This window comes from Microcaecilia unicolor, chromosome 7 (assembly GCF_901765095.1).
Source record: "Microcaecilia unicolor chromosome 7, aMicUni1.1, whole genome shotgun sequence".
Classification (NCBI taxonomy): domain Eukaryota; kingdom Metazoa; phylum Chordata; class Amphibia; order Gymnophiona; family Siphonopidae; genus Microcaecilia; species Microcaecilia unicolor.
In genome coordinates, this window is record NC_044037.1 from 51,540,710 (window position 1) to 51,561,372 (window position 20,663).

Consider the following 20,663-nt stretch of genomic DNA (forward strand, 5'->3'; position numbering starts at 1 on the left):
AGCCTGTGCAGTAACTGTTAGGAACGTGCCCAACATCTGCTCATGCAGTTAGTGCAGAAAAAATACATTTACGTAGTGTTAAACTGAATGATGGATAATACAGATGCAATTAATGTGGCCTACTAAGGTGAAGTTAAGGGACCTACTTTATCTGTTGTGCTAATGGTTAACATGTGTTAACTGCAAGGTGCAGTCTGTGCCCACTTCCAGCCCATTTCCTTCCATGTTCCACTCCATCTAATTAATGTGGGAATTAGCACAATCAAAGGGACCTTTTTATCAAGCTGCAGTAAGGGCCTGCGGTGGCATTGGCGCATGGATTTGCCACGTGCCAAGACCCCCCTTTTACCACAGCGGGTAAAAGGTTATTTTCAGCCCATAAAAAGAAATGACCCTTTGCTAGGTGATGCTATGGGCTCCTGCACTTACCCAGTGGTAACCAAGCAGTGATTACTAATGGGTAAGCACCAGTACTACAAAAATAAAAAATATTTTTGTCGCACCAGAAATGGCACGCACTGGGGGTGAGAACTACTGCCAGGCTCCTGAGGTAGCCCAGTGGTAGTCCTGATTTGGAGCATGGCAAAGCTGTGGTTGCTCTACCGCCACTTTGTTAAAAGTGCCCCTAAATCTTAAACCCATTCATTAACTGATATCAGGTATCAGAAATTGCAAAGGATTTAGGAGCCCTTTTATGTATGTATGTATGTATGTATGTACTTATTGGTACTTATTATCCCACATTATCTGGAAATACATAGACCAGTTCAATGCGGCTAACAGATCAGCCTGAGAACATTACAATGATACTAATTTGTACAAGAGAGGTAGATAATAAGTTTTACTAAGCTGCAGTATAAAGTGGCCTTAGCACACCCTTATATAGAAACATATAAACATGACAGCAGATAAGGGCCAAAAGGCCCATCCAGTCTGCCCATCCTCAGTAATCACTAACTCTTCCTTTCCTAAGGGATCCCACATGCCTCTCCCGTGCTTTCTTAAATTCTGACATAGTCCACGTCTCCATGACCTCCACCGGGAAGCCATTCCACACATCCGCCACCCTTTCTGTGAAAGAGCGTTTTCTTAGATTTCTCCTAAGTCTATTTTCTCTTAACTTCATCATATACCCCCTCATTCCAGAGTTTTCCTTCTTTTGAAAAAGGCTCACCTCCTGTTTATTAATGCCACTGAAGTATTTAAACGTCTCTATCATATCCCCTCTCTCCAGCCTTTCTTCCAGCGTATACATGTTGAGGTTCTTAAGCCTGTCCCTACATGTTTTATGACCAAGACTGCTTACCAATTTTGTAGCCACCCTCTAGACTGAATTCATTCTGTTTGTATCCTTTTGTAAGTGCGGACTTCAGAACTGCATACAGTATTCTAAATGGGGCCGCCCAGAGACATACACAAGGGCACTATCACCTCCTTTTTCCTGCTGGTCATCCCAATCATTCTAATGGCTTTGACCGTCACTTTTTTTTTACCTGTTTGGAGACTTTAAGGTCATCAGATACAATCACCCCCAAGTCCAGCTCTTCTTCTGTACACAGAAGCACTTCACCCCCTATATTATACCATTCCCTCGGATTCTTGTAACCCAAGTTCATGATCCTATATTGCTTAGCATTAAATCTTAGTTGCCAATTATCGGACCATTATTTAAGCTTCGCCAGATCCTTCCTCATGCTATTCACACCCTCCAGGTATCCACCCTATAACAGAGTTTGGTGTCATCCGCAAAGAGACAAACCTTACCAGATAGCCCTTCTGCAATATCCTCGCAAAGATGTTAAAAAGAGCCGGCTGGAGGACTGACCCCCCTGCGGTACACCATTGATAACATCCCTTTCCTCAAAACAAGCTCCATTTACCACTACTCTCTGTCTGCTTCCATTTAACCAATTATTTACCCAGTCAGTCAATTTAGGTCCCATACCAAGGGCACTCAGTTTATTTATCAGTCGCCTATGTGGAACCGTACCAAAGGCTTTGCTAAAATCCAAGTACACCACACCTAGCGTGCCTCCCAAGTCCAACTGTTTGGTCACCCAGTCAAAGAAATCAGTCAGGTTTGTCTGACATGACCTGCCTCTAGTGAAGCCATGCTGCCTTGGGTCCTGCAGCCTGTCCATTTCAAGAAACCTCACAATCCTCTGCTTTAGAAGCTTTTCCATTAGTTTGCTCACCACCGAGGTCAAACTGACAGGTCTGTAATTTCCAACCTCCTCCTTACTTCTGCTCTTATGCAGAGGGATCACATCTGCCTTCTCCAGTCCTTTAGGACCACTCCAGACTATAAGGAAGCATTGAAGATGTTAGACAGCGGAGCCAGCAGATCCTCTCTGAGTTCCTTGAGCACCTTTTGTCTCATTGCTTTGTCTACTTTAAGTTTAGCTAGCCCCTCATGAAGAGTCTTCTGAGAATTGGTCCCAGTCTACCATACATCCATACTCATTTGTATTTGTTTTCTGTGGCCCTATCCCCAGCCTTTTGTCTGTGAACACAGAACAGAAGTAATTGTTAAGCAGTTCAGCTTTATCCTTATCACCTTCTACATATTTCTCCCCCTCAGCTTTGAGCCTCACAATGCATTATGGCACTTCCTCCTGTCACTTATATATCTGAAAAATGTCTTGTCCCCCAATTTTACCGTATCAGACATCTTTCTTCCATTTGCCTCTTTGCATTCCTGACAGCTTTTCCAGCTTTTCTTAGCTTTTACAGGTATTTTTACCTGTCCTCTTTCTGAGTTGTCTTGTAACGTATGAAGCCTAACCTTCTTTCCTGTACCTTTTCAACTAATACATTTGAGAACCAGAGCAGCCTTCTTTTCCTCTTAGTTTTATGTAATTTTCTAACATAAAGGTTTGTCACCTTTAAAATAGCTCCTTTCAGTTTTGCAGGTTTTTCCCACATGCTAAGGCTATTTTTATTGCAGCTGTAAAAATTGCCTTTTCCTGTTGTTTTTGTTTTTTGCAGTAATGGCCATGTGATAATGTTCACTCTCAATTATGGGTTCTCTTAAAGTAGGAAGCACACACTGATTGTAGTATAGAGGAAAAGCCTCGAGAAGCTCCCTGACTTTTAAATAATATCACGGGAGCGGGATTTCATCATCATTGGCAAAAACCTTTATAAAATAGCTTATTGTTAATCAAACAGAGTAATAGCTTAGTAGAAAAACTTAGCTTAGTCTAAGCCGGTCTCCGTGTTCTATCCTGGGTCCCGGCCGTGATCAACGGTGGCCAGTGTTTTGAATCACTGCTTCTGCTTCAGGATCACAGGACAATGGGACAGCCGTTCAGTATAGCCGATTGAAGCATGGGAGACCATTGATCATGGTCGGGGCCCAGGATAGAACACAGAGACTGTCTTAGACTAAGCTAAGTTTTTCTACTAAGTTATTACTCTGTTTGATTAACAATAAGCTATTTTATAGAGGTTTTTGACAATGACGATGAAGTCCCGCTCCTGTGATATTATTTAAAAGTCATGAAGGTCTCGAGGCTTTTCCTCTATATTACAATCAGTGTGTGCTTCCCACTTTAAGAGAACCCATAATTGAGAGTGTGCATGTAAGCAGTTTTGGGTTTCTCAACCCCTATATCCACTTTTTAGTTTATCTGTACGTGTGATAATGTTGCCATTAGCATAAGGTCATTAAAAATATTAGTGCCTGGACACTTACCATCACCCATTTTGTAGGCAGTAAGGGCTCATGTGCTATTCCTGTGTTATGTGGTTTGTTGCTAGAGCAATACTTCTGTTTGTTTTCTTTGGCTCTATTCCTGTGTTAAATAGCACTCCAGTAATGTAGATGCCCGAACTGATTGGTGCACAGTTAGCATGCACTGGTTTGGCTCTTACTGTAGGAAGTCTGAGTATGTCTCGCAGTATGCCATTTTAAGTTGTATTAAGCATGTGGTAACACTTAATGCAACTTAGTAAAAGGGCCACTTAATTTATTTAGTAAAAATACCATGGCTGGAATTCTATACTGTAGGTCATGGATAGAGTTTATGGCAATTGTTAGAAAAGTCTGAGGCTAAATTTCTGCAATTCTGTGGCAACTCTACAGAAATGTGTTTATTGCAGAAATTTGTTTATTGCTCTCATCAAAAATGGACATTTATTTTACATATTAAAAATAAAATAGCTGACATTTACACCTGTTCTTGACCCTGCACAAATTTGCTGGGTTATTTTATGGAAAACAGCGCAGAGAGGGTTCGAAGCACAGAGCATAAGCCAATAAGCAAAAAGTACCAAGAGCCTTCAAAAACGGGACAGGTCAGGGATGGCTTGGTGTCAACAGTGCAATGTAAAGCTTCCAGAGTCTATGCCATGTTGGGATCTATACGTAGTATTTGGACAAGGTTCCTATTTTTTGCCTTTAGCTGATATGCTGGGCATGTTTACATTGCAGTGTTGACACCAAGCGACCCCTGATACAGGTGCTGTGCGCCCATGTCAGGTCATTGATGTGCAAGACTGTGTGATTGACTGATCTAAAAGAACCTGTCCCATTTTTGAAGGCTCTTAGTACTTTTTGTGTTTTGGGTTATTTTATGCACATACTGTATATGCATATTTTCTAAAGTAACGTGCACCAAAATGATGTGGTAACTCAAGACATGCATTTAATTGGAAAGCAAATAAATATATATCAAACTAAGGGGCCCTTTTGCTAAGCTGTGGTAAAAAGTGATCAGCGCTATCCTCAGCGTGGGGCTTTCCCACATACAGAGACCACAGTAGTAAAATGGCCCCGTTTTCCATTTTCTTTATTAATGGCCACATGCTAATTTCCCTATTAGTGCAGGAGTCCTTATCAACATATATTTTCAAAGTGGTAAGGGCTCCTGCACTAACAACACGCTAATGGGTTAGCTCAGGCAATGTAGCTGCACTAACTGATTAGAACTGGGCACCCGTACTCTCTGCCCCAGACTCGCTCCAAGCACTAAAAATAATTTCTATTTTTTAGTGCATGAATAGCACACACCAAACACAAAACTACCGTGGGACACCTGAGAGCGTCCCACGGTACTGCCTTTTACCCTGTGGTAAGCATCTGTTAGTGCTTTCCTCAGCTTAGTAAAAGGCCCCTAAACCAGAAATCCTATAGATATTTGGATAAAAGTTGGATCATCAGATGTTGACTTCAGCCACTCACTTCAGTGGCACATAAACACCCAACTCCTCATAGGTTCTTTACTTCAACAGAAATGTCTTCATAATTTTCACACTTCATTATTTAATGTTTTTTTTTAATGTTGTTAGTAACCTGCATTTATTCTGAAGTTCAGTGGCATTCAGGAATTCTCTCTGAATTGAACTTTAAGATAAGTGCTTGTTACTAACTACATAAAAAAAATTTAAATAATGTCAGTGAGACACTTGGAAGGGGATTCTTGCTCAGGGTTCTGCTGAGTTGGTAAGCTAAGTCCCTCTGCTATCACCTGATTCAACTCATGTAAACAACACAGCTTGTTCTGGGATTGGTAGCATGGAATGTTGCTTCTATATGGGTTTTTGTCAGGTACTTGAGACCTGGATTGGTCAGTATTAGAAACAGGATACTGGGCTAGATGGGCCATTGGTCTGACACAGTATGGCTATTCTTACTATTCTTGGGGTCCTTTTACTAAGCTGCAGTAAAAATAAGCTTAGCTTGCCCTTACATGGCTCTTTCCCACAAGCTAAAACCATTTTTACTATGGCCATAAAAATCCTGATTTATTTTCCTTTCTTTCTTTCTTTCTTTCTTTCTTTCTTTCTTTCTTCCTTTCTTTCTTTCTTTCTTTCTTTCTTTCGCATTATTGGCCCTGCACTAATGTTTCCACTAGCGCATGACCATTTTATAAAATAACCGCAGGATCATTTACCAACACCTATTTTGTAGGAAGTAAGGGCTCCTACATTATCCGTGTGTCAATCAGCACATAGTAATCTAGATGTACTAACTGGTTTATACAGAAACACCCACTTTCCATCCCGACACACCCCCTCTAAAAATTCCCCCCAAATATTTACCACATGTTTAGCACACACACATTTGCAAACTACCCACGTGATGCTGTAGCGCATCCTGTGATAGTCTATATTTTTGCTACATTAGGTACACATTAGTACATAACGCAGCTTAATAAAAGGGCCCCTATGAAAGGTAATTACTAATGTGTGTTAAGGAAATAACACATATTTGTGGCAAATAGCTTGTAAAATTGCAATATTGTATCTGATCTTTTTTTAACACAAGCAAATGCAGGCAAAACAGCTCATTAATGAACAAAATGAATAATGCAAATGGTGTTTGACCTCACAAGCTGCGTTATTCAAGGAAAGATAATTACATTTCCTCTTCAGAAGCATCGGTCTGCTAATACACAGCCTGATCCTCCTGTGGTATCTCAAAAAGAGGCCGGTCAGGAAATCCAATAGCATTCTATTCCTCAACAACTTACATTTCAGCCCCCATCCCTAAGACCCCAGATCCTTCCACTTCCCTAAACGACTCCCCCTGAGCCCCCTGGCATCTACAGGAGGGGTGTGTCTCCAATATGGCTAGTGGGGGAAGGGGGTGGACTGATCCCTGGTCACTCCTGCCCATATCAGTTCCTGTTTTCAGAAAGGAATAAAAATCCTTCTAGTGGTAGTATCAGCGTATACTAGGTGGATTTTGGTGCCATTTTGAACTCAGGCAGTAAGGGGGCAGGAGCAACTGGGGATATCCTCTGCAACCTCCACCAGTCACAATAAAGAAGCTTAGTATCTGAAAGGGAGTTCAAAGTGAATGTAGAAGGGAATTTGGGGGTGATGATTGTTTAAAAGGAGGCATCAAGGAATTGTGGAGTGATAGATTATTGGTGATGGTGTAGGGGGATCAGAGTGGGTAGGATGTTTTTTTCCATCACTAGACCCTTTAAAAGACAGCAGACCAAACTTGGACTACATAATTTAGTTCTCAGTTTGAACAAGCAAATCATTAATAACTCAATTTGTTATGAGTTTTAGATTTAAAGAACTTTATTGCCTTCTTCATAAAGGGATGTTACCACATTAGAATGCAAGCGTGTCATTCGGTTGGAGAGTTACCCACTTGAGATACTGAGAGAGATGGGAGAGACCTTGGCTTTTCTAGGGCTAGATGTCACTCTGAGCCAAGACTGGAGAGCCCCTTTCTCTGCAGTTACAAAACAGCAATTCACCCGTCACGGCAATGGTGGCATCCATGCCAGGAAGTGTTCAGGACACCACTCTGCAAGAGGGTTTGGAATATTTAGACAGCAACAATGAGAACTCTGTGTTGATGGGTTCTCTTGAGGAGTCTGCAATAGCTTTGTTCATTGCCTAAAGAGGGATACTTGCCAAAGATGAGTTGGGTAGTATATCTTTTGTTTAAATGGTGTCTGTAACTTCCTTGTCAGGGTTTCTTTTGAATAAACTTACAGATGTAACCCTGGAAAGTATCTGGCAACTAGTTGCTGACTTAGGTAAGACTTTATGTCCTGAAATACAAATTTGGGAGCAAAAAGTGCAGCAGTTGGAACAAAAAGTGCATAAGAATGTTTCTGACATGAAAACTTTTTCTACTCATGTCAAAAACTTGAGAAAGACTTGCCTGTGATTCAAAATACATAATCCACTATTATAAAAGATATTGCAAACTTGAGAAATAAGTGTGAGATCTTTGAAACATTTTCTAGAAGTAATCATCTTCAAATTTTGAATTACCCTTGAGTTTTCAAAGTTACTCCTAGAGATATGTGGAAGCATTACTTGAAGGAAGTTTTGAGTATTTCTGAAGAGAATTTACCTCCTTTTTCTCAGTCTATTATTTACCTTCTAAGACAACAGGAGTTCAACAAAATATGATTCCAACTACATCTAATTTGGGAATTTTAACTGTTTTGGAATTCTTGGACACTGATGCAGTCATTCCTGCTATATTGCTGTCATATCAGATAAAGACTGGTTAATGAAATTGTACTTTAGAAATAGAGAAAAGGCTTTTTGGGTGTTAAGATCATAATATTTCCTGATGTCTCAAGAGAAATGCAGAAGCGTCACAGACAACTTTCACATTTGAGGCCAGGTGTTCTTCAGATTGGGGCTACTCTCTTTTTACAGTACCACTGCAAGTAATTTATCAGACGCCAATCCCTTAAATATTTTCTTTTTTAATCCTTCCCACCTTACTACTTTTTGGCAGCTAAGGAGGAATTCATCAAGCACCATTAGGGCTCTTGCCGTGGGTGTTAAGGCCATTTTCCCCTAAGCTACAAGAGGTAAGCTACAGCAAGCTGCTGTAGGCTCTCCTAGACATGTGTAGCTCTCCTTAGTTTAAATTTTGATTTTGAATTCCATTTAAACTGCAGGTATATTTTGTCCTGTTAACATTTTCCTTAGTTCTTCTACAAGTATTCTTGGATCTATTTTGGTGGACAAAATGATTTGTTTCCTTTTGTTAGACTTGTTTGCCTTGTAGCAATAATATTTTGATTTAAATTTTCATATTTGATCACTTTTCTGTACAAGTGTTTACTGCTTGGTTGTATATTGTAAAACTTCATTTAAAAAATGTTTTTTTACATGTGAAACTGTGTGCTATTGACCATTGCTCCCATTTTTTCTAATGGGGGTCAATGCTTGTGTTCGTGTTAAAAGCAGCAATGCACCCTTTTGAACAGGGCTATACTTTTTAAAGTTCCTGAAGGCTACTCATACTAAACCCCCTCTAGCAGTAAAAACTTAAGAGGCCCTTTTACTAAGCCGTGTAGGCACCTACGTGCGCCCAACGCTCGCCAATTTTGATACCTCCCAGCTACAGCATGGCCCTTGCGATAATTTCGTTTTTGACGTGCGTCTGCTAGGCGTGCTGGCAAATATTTTTATTTTCTGGCACACGTGTAGTAATTGGGCGGTAATAATCATTTTATCCATGTAGACCATTACCGTGTGAGACCTTACCACTAGGTCAATGGCTGGCAGTAAGGTCTCAGACCCAAAGCAGACGTGCAACAATTTTCATTATGCCGCTTGTCCATTTTTGGCAAAAATTTTAAAAAGGCATTTTTTACAGGTGCGCTGAAAAATGATTCTGCGCATGCCCAAAACACGCGTCCACACTACTGCAGGCCATTTTCAGCGTGCCTTTGTAAAAGGGCCCCTTAGTAATATATTAATGATATACTGATCATTCCTCAAATCCCACACAAGCATAACACTAACACATGCAAAATATGAACACACCCACATCATTTGTTGTAAATGTATGTAAAATTGTTTTTAAAAATGTAATATGTTAAGGGCTAAAGTAGAAAGATTATTTGGGACTAAGATGAAAAGAAGAAGAAAATGAGTCAAGAAACAGGTGAGATGATATTGTGAACTCTCCAGCTACTATTTCCACTTTAAGAAGACAGAACTTTTGTGCTTAAATAGCTGTTGAAAGATGCCTTCTGTTCTTTATTTAAAATAGCTTATTCTAAGACAGTGCCATGAGATAACTTTAACAATCTGTTCTACAATTAAGATAATAGACATTTGTTTCACATAATCCAATTTTCTAAATCCTCACATTAAAAAGAAGACCCTGATCAAAAGAGACAGAGTTTTCAGACATCTGAAATCACTTCAAGTGGATGTAGCAGTATTGAATGAAACTAAACTCTGTGCAGGCAATTCTTGTAGACTACGGGGGTGGGGGGGGGGGGATTGGTTTTTGGACCAAGCCTGTTCAGCTGTCTCTAAAAAGAGGGGGGTAGCAATTTTGGATAGAAAATCGGTGGGGTTCCCCATGGGCCTGTTCTTGGACCACTGCTTTTTAACATATTTATAAATGATCTAAAGATGGGAGTAACTAGTGAGGTAATTAAATTTGCTGATGATACAAAGTTATTCAAAGTTGTTAAATCGCAAGAGGATTGTGAAAAATTACAAGAGGACCTTATGAGACTGGGAGACTGGGCATCTAAATGGCAGATGATGTTTAATGTGAGCAAGTGCAAAGTGATGCATGTGGGAAAGAGGAATCCGAACTATAATATATAATACAAGGTTCCACATTAGGAGTCACTGACCAGGAAATGGATCTAGAAGTAATTGTTGATGATATGTTGAAATCCTCGGCTCAGTATGCAGCAGCGACTAAGAAACCAAATAGAATGTTAGGTATTATTAGGACAGGAATGGAAAACAAAAATGAGGACATTATAATGCCTTTGTATTACTCCATGGTATGACCACAGCTCAAATATTTTGTGCAATTCTGGTCACCGCATCTCAAAAAATGATATAATGGAATTAGAAAAGGTACAGAGAAGGGCGACAAAAATGATAAAGGGCATGGCATGACTTCCCTATGAGAAAAGGCTAAATTGGCTAGGGCTCTTCTGCTTGGATAAGAGATAGCTGAGGGGAGATATGATAGAGGTCTATAAAATAGTGAATGGAGTGGAACAGGTAGACATTTATTTATTTAGATTTTTCCTCACACCTTTTTCAGTGGTAGATCAAGGTGAGTTACATTCAGGTACTCTGGATATTTCTCTGTTGCAGGAGGGCTCACAATCCAAGTTTGTACCTGAGGCAATGGAGGGTTAAGTGACTTGCCCAAGATCACAAGGAGCAGCAGTGGGATTTAAAGCAGCCACCTCTGGATTGCAAGACCAGTGCTCTAACCACTAGGCCACTCCTCCACGCCACACGAATTTCCAAATATACTTGGACTAGGAGACACACAATGAAGCTACAATGTAGTAAATTTAAAATGAATCGGAGAAAATATTTCTTCACTCAACATGTAACTAACCTCTGGGATTCATTGCCAGAGAATGTAGTAAAATCAGTTAGCTTAGTGGGGTTTAAAAAATGTTTGGATAGCTTCCGAAAAGTCCTTAAGCCATTATTAAAATGACTTGGGGAAAATCCACTGCTTATTTCTAGGTTAAGCAGCATAAAATGTATTGTACTGTTTTGGGATTTGCCAGGTATGTGTAACCTGGATTGTCCACTGTTGTAAACAGGATGCTGGGCTTGATGGACCTTTGGTCTGTCCCAGTATGGCAATACTTATGTACTTATGTATCTATTTCTGGATCCCCTGCAGAGCATGTGAGCGGACACTACAGCTTCAATGAAAATGAGTGGGAGTATGTCTATCTCATAGGTGATCAGTGTTTCAGCTATTTGGGGAGGCTAAAGTAGGTGGGGCTAAGGTGAGGCTATGGGGTGGAGCCAGGGGCGTAGCCAGACAACAGATTTTGGGTGGGCCTAGGCAAGAAGTGGGTAGGTACCAAGTGTTCTCCCCTCCCCCAACCACCACCACCAAAATAATATCTCAACTGATGGGAAAACGCTTCCTTCCACCTTGGCAGGCTGCAGCAGGCATGTGCTGAAAAATTAGCATGCTCAGGTGCTGGTATCGTGGAGAGTAGCACTTTTGTTACCATCAGGGGGTAAGTCTTCAGCTGGCCAAGCTTGGGATCCCCACCAGCTACCGCTAAACATGTGCTACTGTTGGGTGGGCCTGAGCTCTAAATGGGTGGGCCCCGGCCCACCCAGGCCCACCTGTGGCTACGCCACTGGGTGGAGCTAGGGTGAGATTATACAGCATGAAAGTGATCTAGGCATTGTTGTTGATGATACATTGAAACCCTCTTCTCAGTGTGTGGCGGTGGTGGCTAAGAAAGCAAATAGAATGTTAGGTATAATTAGGAAAGGAATGGAAAACAAAAATGAGGGCATTATAATGCCTTTGTATCACTCCATGGTGTGACCGCACCTTGAATATTGTGTGCAATTCTGGTCACTGCATCTCAAAAAAGATATAGTAGAATTAGAAAAGGTACAGAAAAGAGTGACTAAAATAATAAAGGGGATGGGATGACTTCCCTATGAGGAAAGGCTAAAGCGGCTAGAGCTCTTCAGCTTGGAGAAAAGATGGCTGAAGGGAGATATGATAGAGGGCTATAAAATAACGAGTGGAGTAGAACAGGTAGATGTGAATTGCTTGTTTACTCTTGCCAAAAATACTAGGACTAGGGGACACGCAATGGAGCTAAAAAGTAGTAAATTTAAAACAAATCAGAGAAAATATTTCTTCACTCAGCATGTAATTATACACGGGAATTCTTTGCTAGAGAATGTAATAAAAGCAGTTAGCTTAACAAGGTTTAAAAAAAGATTTGGATAGCTTCCTAAAAGAAAAGTCCATAAACCATTACTAAAATGGAGTGGGGAAAATCCACTGCTTATTTCTAGGATAAACAGCATAAAATGTAATGCTTTGGGATCTTGCCAGCAGTAAAAGAACCGTGGAACACTTTTAAACATAGTAAGCAAGGAGTCCTTCACTTTGTGACTCTAGAGCAGCTGTATCAGCTGTCTCCCCAGTATCTCTGTTACAGATGGTAATATGCACACTGAAGACATTCCAAGAATTATGTGCCAAAACATATCTAAATAATGAACCAAAATAATACAACATATTGAAACAGAACAAAATTTGCTGTATTCTAGAAATATATGCAAGTACTTTAACACTTGGCTTCCAATCAGCCCTATCTCTCTACTAAAGCATCTTCCTTTTGGCCATGTGCACAAATATGTTCAGAAGCACTAACAGAAATCTTGCGGTTAATGACAAGTATAAAATTATTTGCCTCTAGTTTTTGTTTTTTTTTGGCAGGTTGCTAAATGGCCACTAGGCTTCTGCTGGCTTTTAGTATATTATTGAGTTACCAAACATGTTTAAAATGTTTTATATGTATTAAATGTATGTACTATTTAGAGCAGCAGTCTGAGAACCAGGGAAGTTAGGGTTCAAATCCCTTTATTGCTCCTTGAAATCTTGGATAAGTCACTTAGAGGACCTTTTACAAAGCTGCGCTAAAATTCCTAGTCTGTCTTTGTAAAAGGCCCCCTTAACTTTCCATTGTCTCAAGTACAAACAGATTTGAGCCCTTTAGAGATAGGAAAATACCTACTGTACCTGAATATAACTGACATTGAGGTACAACTGAAAGAGGCATGAGCTAAAGCCAAATCCAAAATCCTGTACCTGGCATAATGTGCAGTAATACAAAACCCTACAAAATTACTCAAGACCTATAAAGCAAATTCTACAATACCATACCATAACAGTATTAACTTCCATGGTCACACAACAAGGGCTTCCTCAGAAAAGGCAGCACCCTCAACATTGCAGTGGGCACTAGAACCTCAATACACCTATTGGAAAACTAAACAAGCTGGATTAGTACAGATCAATCTTGCACATTCAGTGCTAATAGGAAACCCCATCTTTTTTCATACACAAACACAGATACACCCTAATCAAGTACAGAATAAATAACCACAAACTAAAAATATAAATATGTAGACAAAAATTAAATTGATCCCCCTAGAAGCCAGACTTTGCACAAAATGCAACACCGGAAAAATAGAAACAGTGACACATATCCCTCTGTACTGCACAAAATATAAAGGTAGCAGATGTAGATTTTGAAAACTGACATATTCCAATTGTTACATTTAAAATTAACAAATAAAACAAAAATGGAAAATAAGGTGATACCGTTTTATTGGACTAACGTATTACATTTTTTGTTACTAGTTTTGAAAGCTGAAACCTCCTTCCTTAAGTCAAAACAAACATACTACAACAGCAATGTACTGGCCTGACCTGAAGGAAATTGTTTTGGCTTCCAAAAACCTAGGACCCTGTTTACTAAGCCGTACTAGCGTTTAACACTAGAGTCGCCCATATGTTTCTATAGGTGACGTGGAGGGGCATAATCGAACGGGGCGCCCAAGTTTTCATGAGGATGTCCTCACAGGACGGCCCCGCAAAGGGGCGGGGAAACCCGTATGATCAAAACAAGATGGGTGTCCATCTTTTATTTTGATAATACGGTCGGGGACGCCCAAATCTCAACATTTAGGTCGACCTTAGAGATGATCGACCTAAATGTTGAGATGGTGGACCATAGAGATAGTCGTTCCCGGTTTTCAGCCATAATGGAAACCGAGTATGCCCATCTCAAAAATGACCAAATCCAAGCCCTTTGGTTGTAGGAGGAGCCAGAATTCATAGTGCACTGGTCCCCCTCACATGCCAGGACACCAACCGGGCACCCTAGGGGGCACTGCAATGGACTTCACAAATTGCTCCCAGGTGCATTTCTCCCTTACCTTGGGTGCTGAACCCCCCCAAAAAACCCAAAACCCACTCCCCACAACCGTACCACTACCATAGCCCTAAGGGGTGAAGGGGGCACCTACATGTGGGTACAATGGGTTTCGGGTGGGTTTCGAAGGGCTCACATTTACCACCACAAGTGTAACAGGTGGGGGGGATGGGCCTGGGTCCGCCTGCCTGAAGTGCACTGCACCCACTAAAACTGCTCCAGGGGCCTGCATACTGCTGTCATTGAGCTGGGTATGACATTTGAGGCTGGCAAAAAATATTTTTAAAAGTTATTTTTTAGGGTGAAAGGGTGTTGGTGACCACTGGGGGAGTAAGGGGAGGTCATCCCCGATTCCCTCCGGTGATCAGTTCAGGCACCTTTTCACGGCTTGGTTGCAAGAAAAAAATGGACCAAGTAAAGTCGGCCAAGTGCTCGTCAGGGACGCCCTTCTTTTTTCCATTATTGGCCGAGGATGCCCATCTCTTAACCACGCCCCAACTACCAATACCTATACCCACCACAATGCATTGCTGATGTGACTCTGGAGTGAGTGTGGCTAGGCGTATTCTATAAACTATGCCTAGATTTAGACACGGTTTATAGTCAGGGCCGGTCTTAGGAAGTGCGGGGCCCAGTGCAGACCAATTTGGTGGGGCCCCATCCTAGCCCCGCCCCCGCTCCACCCCATTGATGATTAAATTTTTAGAGCATTTGTTATTTATGAAATTTCAAATAAAGACAAATGAAGCTAAATTTGTACAGAAAAACTGATTGAAATAATAAGCACAATGCTATCATGAAACCCCCACTCCCCAGAAATTATTCAGTTCAAGTCCACTACAATTAGTAGTTCCAATTCTCATAACCCCGGGGGGTCAGAGGTGCGGACACACAATCTCTCCACTGCAAAACACTATACAGAAACTTGTGCAAAAACACACTCATAACCTTACCAAACCATAACAGCACTAATTCCAAGGACAGGATGAGCTACAACTGTATGCGTGGAAAGGCAGAACTGTAATTACACCAGGCTCTAAAACACCATTACTCTACCTCGTGAAAAAAAACAAAACAAAAAGGGCTGCAAATACTACACGCTAGCAGGATACTGTACCTTGATCACACATGAAAAACACATGACACAACAGATATGAAGGCAAAATACTGAACTGGAAAGTTACCTCAAGAAGTCAGACTCAGCATGCAGCAATACTAGAAAAATTGAAACTTACATGCAAAATATCACAAATGCACATTTCCAAAAGCTGACATATTCCAATTAATAAATTCTGAATAAAATACTTTTTTTCTACCTTTGTTGTCTGATCATTTAGTTTTTCTATTCGCTTTGGTCCCAGTGTCTTCGGTTATGCAGTGTCTTCTTTCCAATTGATATTTTTTCTCTCACGATGTCCACCATCCTCCGGTGTCCTGTCTACCATTCTCCCTTCCCCTCCATCCATGTGCATCTCCTTCCTTTGTCTTTCCTTCCCACCATTCCATATCCAGCAATTGTCCTCTCTCCCCTGCCCTCTCCTCCTCTCCCTGGGCCCTGCCCTCCCATCCATGTCCATCGATGCTCCTATCTCCCCTTCCCTCCTCCATCTATCCAAATCCAGCAATTTTCCTCCCTCCCCTCCATGTCCAGCAATTAATCCTTTCTCCCTGGGCTCTGCTCTCCCATTCATGACCATTGATGCTCCTCTCTCCCCTTCCCTCCCGCTCCCATGTCCACCTGCCCCCCTCCATGCCTTCACCCATTTTCTCTCATGTATCCCCTGTGCCTTCACCCATTCTCTATTTCTCTCTCATGTGCCCTCTGTGCCTTCACCCATTCTGTCTCTCTCATGTATCCCCATGCCATGCCTTCACCCATTCTCTCTCTTATGTGGCCCCCCTGTGTCTTCACCCATTCTCTCTCATGTAACCTCCCTACCCCCACCCCAGTGCCTTCACCCATTCTTTTTAATATGTCATGCCTTGCCTTGCCTCCCCTCCCACAGTTCTCTCTTAGTGACCTCCCCCACCCACTTGGTCTGGCATCTCTCCCTCTCCTCCCAGACTGCCAGCAACTCTCTCTCCCTTTCCCTCTTCTCTTTTTTTAAAGTTACATTTGTACCCCATGCTTTCCCATTCATGGCAGGCTCAGATCTTCAAGTATTTAAATTTACCTCCATTGCAGGCAGCGTCAGTGAAAACGCTGTCTGACGTCCCACCAGCCTTCCCTTCACTCGTTCGTTCTCTCAGTGCCCCGCCTTCTTCTGACGTCATTTCCTTGGGGGCGGGACACTGAGAGGGAACGAATGAGTGAAGGGAAGGCTGGTGGGATGTCAGACAGCGTTTTCACTGACGCTGCCTGCAACCGAGGTAAATTTAAATACTGCCGGGAATCGGGAGTGAAGGAGGCTGACCGAGGTGCGCTGCGCGGGGCCCCTTTAAGCACGAGGCCCTGCGTTTCCATTTATGCCAAGTGAAACTTGGTGTAAATACCAGCGCTTAAGTTGGGCTTGGAGCAGGTGTATTCTATTATCCTGCACTTAAAATTTCAGAACGCCCATTCCAAGCCCATGGCCACACCCCCTTTTTGTCAGTGTTCATTAGAATTTTCGAGCACCACTTTACACAACATGCTTAGCAAATTATGTGTGCAAATTCTAATTAATGCCGATTAGTGTCAATAATTGCTTGTTACATGGCAATTATCAGCACGGATCGTTGAGTAATTAAATTGCACTCAGAAATCCAGAATATGACCGGATTGGTGTGCGCAGTTTCAGTCACACTATTTAAAGGAGAGTGGGCTGTGGGGAAGGGACAGAGAGTGGGGGTTTGTCTGAAAAACTGTAATTACGGTGCCTGTGTTGACAGTCAGCATTGCTGTATAAAGTTGTTTGCTAAAGTTTGTTGCACCAAATTTGGCACAGAAAAAATTGAATGCTAAGTTCTGTTCTCTGAAGGAAGTATTCCCTTTAAAGAATACTGCATCAGGGGCCAAAAACACCTGTGAACATAAAATACAGTATTTGATGTTCTTGAATGGAAGAAAACAACATGGAACTATTAATTTTGCAAGTAGAATGGTCATGAACCAACTTGGTGCTATTGCCTAAATATCTGGAGATACATGTGTATAGAATACTATAAATTACACATGTATCTCTGGTATTTAGGAAAGGGCACTTTGCCAGTCTTGTCTGGCATAAGTGGTTGTTCCTAACTTCTAGGTAATTACATACCTAAGAAATAAAGAAAGTTCCTATGTTTCTTTGTAAACTAGGCTGCTACCATGTGTCCTTTTACAGAATTGCCCTAATAGTGCTATATATGTCTAAAGGGTAATTGTATAACAGAGCATTTACAATTAGGTGCCAGGAGGGCATAGGAGCCCATCCTATAAAGGAAAGTAATATGTAATTATCTTTAATATCAAGCATGGTACTGGAAGACTGGGGGGTGCACAATTTAATGCCAATTTTTTTAAGAATCCAGAGGTGATCCATTAAATTATAGACCGGTGAGCCTGATGTCAGTGCCGAGCAAAATGGTAGAGACTATTATAAAAAACAAAATTACAGAGCATATTCAAAAGCATGGATTAATGAGACAAAGCCAACATGGATTTAGTGAAGGGAACTCTTACCTCTCCAATCTATTACATTTCTTTGAAGGGGTGAACGAACATGTGGATAAAGATGAGTTGGTCGATATTGTATATCTGGATTTTCAAAAGGAATTTGACAAAGTACCTCATGAAAGACTCCAGAGGAAATTGGAGAGTCATGAGATAGGAGGTACTGTTCTATTGTGCATTAAAAACTGGTTAAAATATAGAAAACAGAGAGTACATAAGTACATACATAAGTACATAAGTAGTGCCATACTGGGAAAGACCAAAGGTCCATCTAGCTCAGCATCCTGTCACCGACAGTGGCCAATCCAGGTCAAGGGCACCTGGCACGCTCCCCAAACGTAAAAACATTCCAGACAAGTTATACCTAAAAATGCGGAATTTTTCCAAGTCCATTTAATAGCGGTCTATGGACTTGTCCTTTAGGAATCTATCTAACCCCTTTTTAAACTCCGTCAAGCTAACCGCCCGTACCACGTTCTCCGGCAACGAATTCCAGAGTCTAATTACACGTTGGGTGAAGAAAACTTTTCTCCGATTCGTTTTAAATTTACCACACTGTAGCTTCAACTCATGCCCTCTAGTCCTAGTATTTTTGGATAGCGTGAACAGTCGCTTCACATCCACCCGATCCATTCCACTCATTATTTTATACACTTCTATCATATCTCCCCTCAGCCGTCTCTTCTCCAAGCTGAAAAGCCCTAGCCTTCTCAGCCTCTCTTCATAGGAAAGTCGTCCCATCCCCACTATCATTTTCGTCGCCCTTCGCTGTACCTTTTCCAATTCTACTATATCTTTTTTGAGATACGGAGACCAGTACTGAACACAATACTCCAGTATGGTTAATTGGTTTTCTCAATGGAGAAGGGTAGATAGTGGGGTTTCTCAGGGGTCTGTGCTGGGACTGCTGCTTCTTAACATATTTATAAATGATCTAAAGATGGGAGTAACTATTGAGGTAATTAAATTTGCTGATGACACAAAGTTATTCAAAGATGTTAAATCATCCAAATGGCAGATGACGTTTAATGTGAGCAAGTACAAAGTGATGTGGGAAAGAGGAACCTGAACTATAGTTAAGTAATGCAAGGCTCCACATTAGGAGTCACCAAACAGGAAGGGGATCTAGGTGTCATTGTTGATGATATGTTGAAACCCTTGAATCAGTGTGCAGCAGCGGCAGCTAAGACAGCAAATAGAATGTTAGGTATTATTAGGAAAGGAATGGAAAATAAAAATGAACACGTTATAATACCTTTGTATTGCTCCATGGTGTGACTGTATCTCGAATACTATGCACAATTCTGGTCACTTATTGTCAGAAAAGATATGGTGGAATTAGAAAAGGTACAGAGAAGGGCAAGAAAATGGTAAAGGGCATGGGATGACTTTCCTATGAGAAAAGGTTAAAGCAGATAGGGTTCTTCAGCTTGGAGAAAAGATGGCTGAGGGGAGATATGATAGAAGTCTATAAAATAATGAGTGGACTGGAATAGGTCTATATGAATCGCTTGTTTACTCTTTCCAAAAATATTAGGTCTAGGGGGCATGCAATGAAGCTACAAATTAGTAAAATTAAAACAAGCTGACAAAAATATTTCTTCACTCAATGTGTAATTAAACTCTGGAATTCGTTACCAGAGAATGTGGTAAAAGCAGTAAGCTTAGTGGGGTTTAAAAAAGGTTTGGATAGCTTCCTAAAAGAAAAGTCCATAAGCCATTATTAAGATAGACTTGGGGAAAATCCACTGCTTATTTCTAGGATACAAAATCAATGGCTATGTTTTGTTCCAAAGGGGCTCCGTATGAATACACAACAAACGTGAAACAAAACTTGTATGTGGCAATGTCTATCTTATAAGCTGTAGAGGTTGTCTCATAGCATTTTTAGCGACTGTGTATATCAGCGTATCATGTGCCTCACACGTCTGCAATTGTAATCATAGACTACCTCCAGCCAGCCAGTAGTTTCGTGTTATGTTTAGACTTTTAATTGAAACGTACTGCTGTCTCAAAAACTTAACATTATTGCACACATAAAAAGCAAATAATGCACCAATTCAACTTAACTTAAGGGCTCCAGATTTTTAAGTGTTGTCTTCAGTAATGAAAGTTCAACAATTTGAATCCCAAATTTGTGGAGCCCTTATGGGCAACTCCGTAGTTGTGGTAAGCCCGACAGGACCCTGTTTCGTGGTCTCAAGCTTTGTCAAGGGCAAAAACCTCTGTAAAATGGAGAAAACATATTTAGTTAAAAACATCCAACTTAGCATAACTTATTTGCTAGAAAATACAGGCGTATGGACTTACAGCAACAGTGACTTCTATCTGAATCGCCAAACTAAAAATGGCGTTGGCGTTCATATTATATCTGTCATAAGCTCCACCTATCGACGCTACGTCTCAAACAGCTGATCCGTGTAGCGGAAGGAATTTAAAGAGACAGGTCTAGTAAAAATAAGCATTTATACCTTGCAGTTCTAACTTGGTCAAAAAAATATATCAAACCCCATACTGTTCCTTTTGGACCACCATCTCTTAATGTTCCATCCTGAACCACTAATCATTGTGGCGAATATAATTAAAAGAAACAATTCCAATGGAGATGAGCATTCAAGCCTTGTGGTTCCAGTGTGTTCAGATTAAAAATCCATTGTGTTTCTTTTTGTAGTAATAGTCTGTTAATGTTACCCCCGCGGGAACTTAGGGTGACATGATCAATCACCATACATTTCAAAGATTCACAAGAATGTTGTTGTGTGATGCAATGGTGAACAAGGGGGGCTCCAATGCTACGGGCTGAGATTCTTGATCTGTGTTCTATC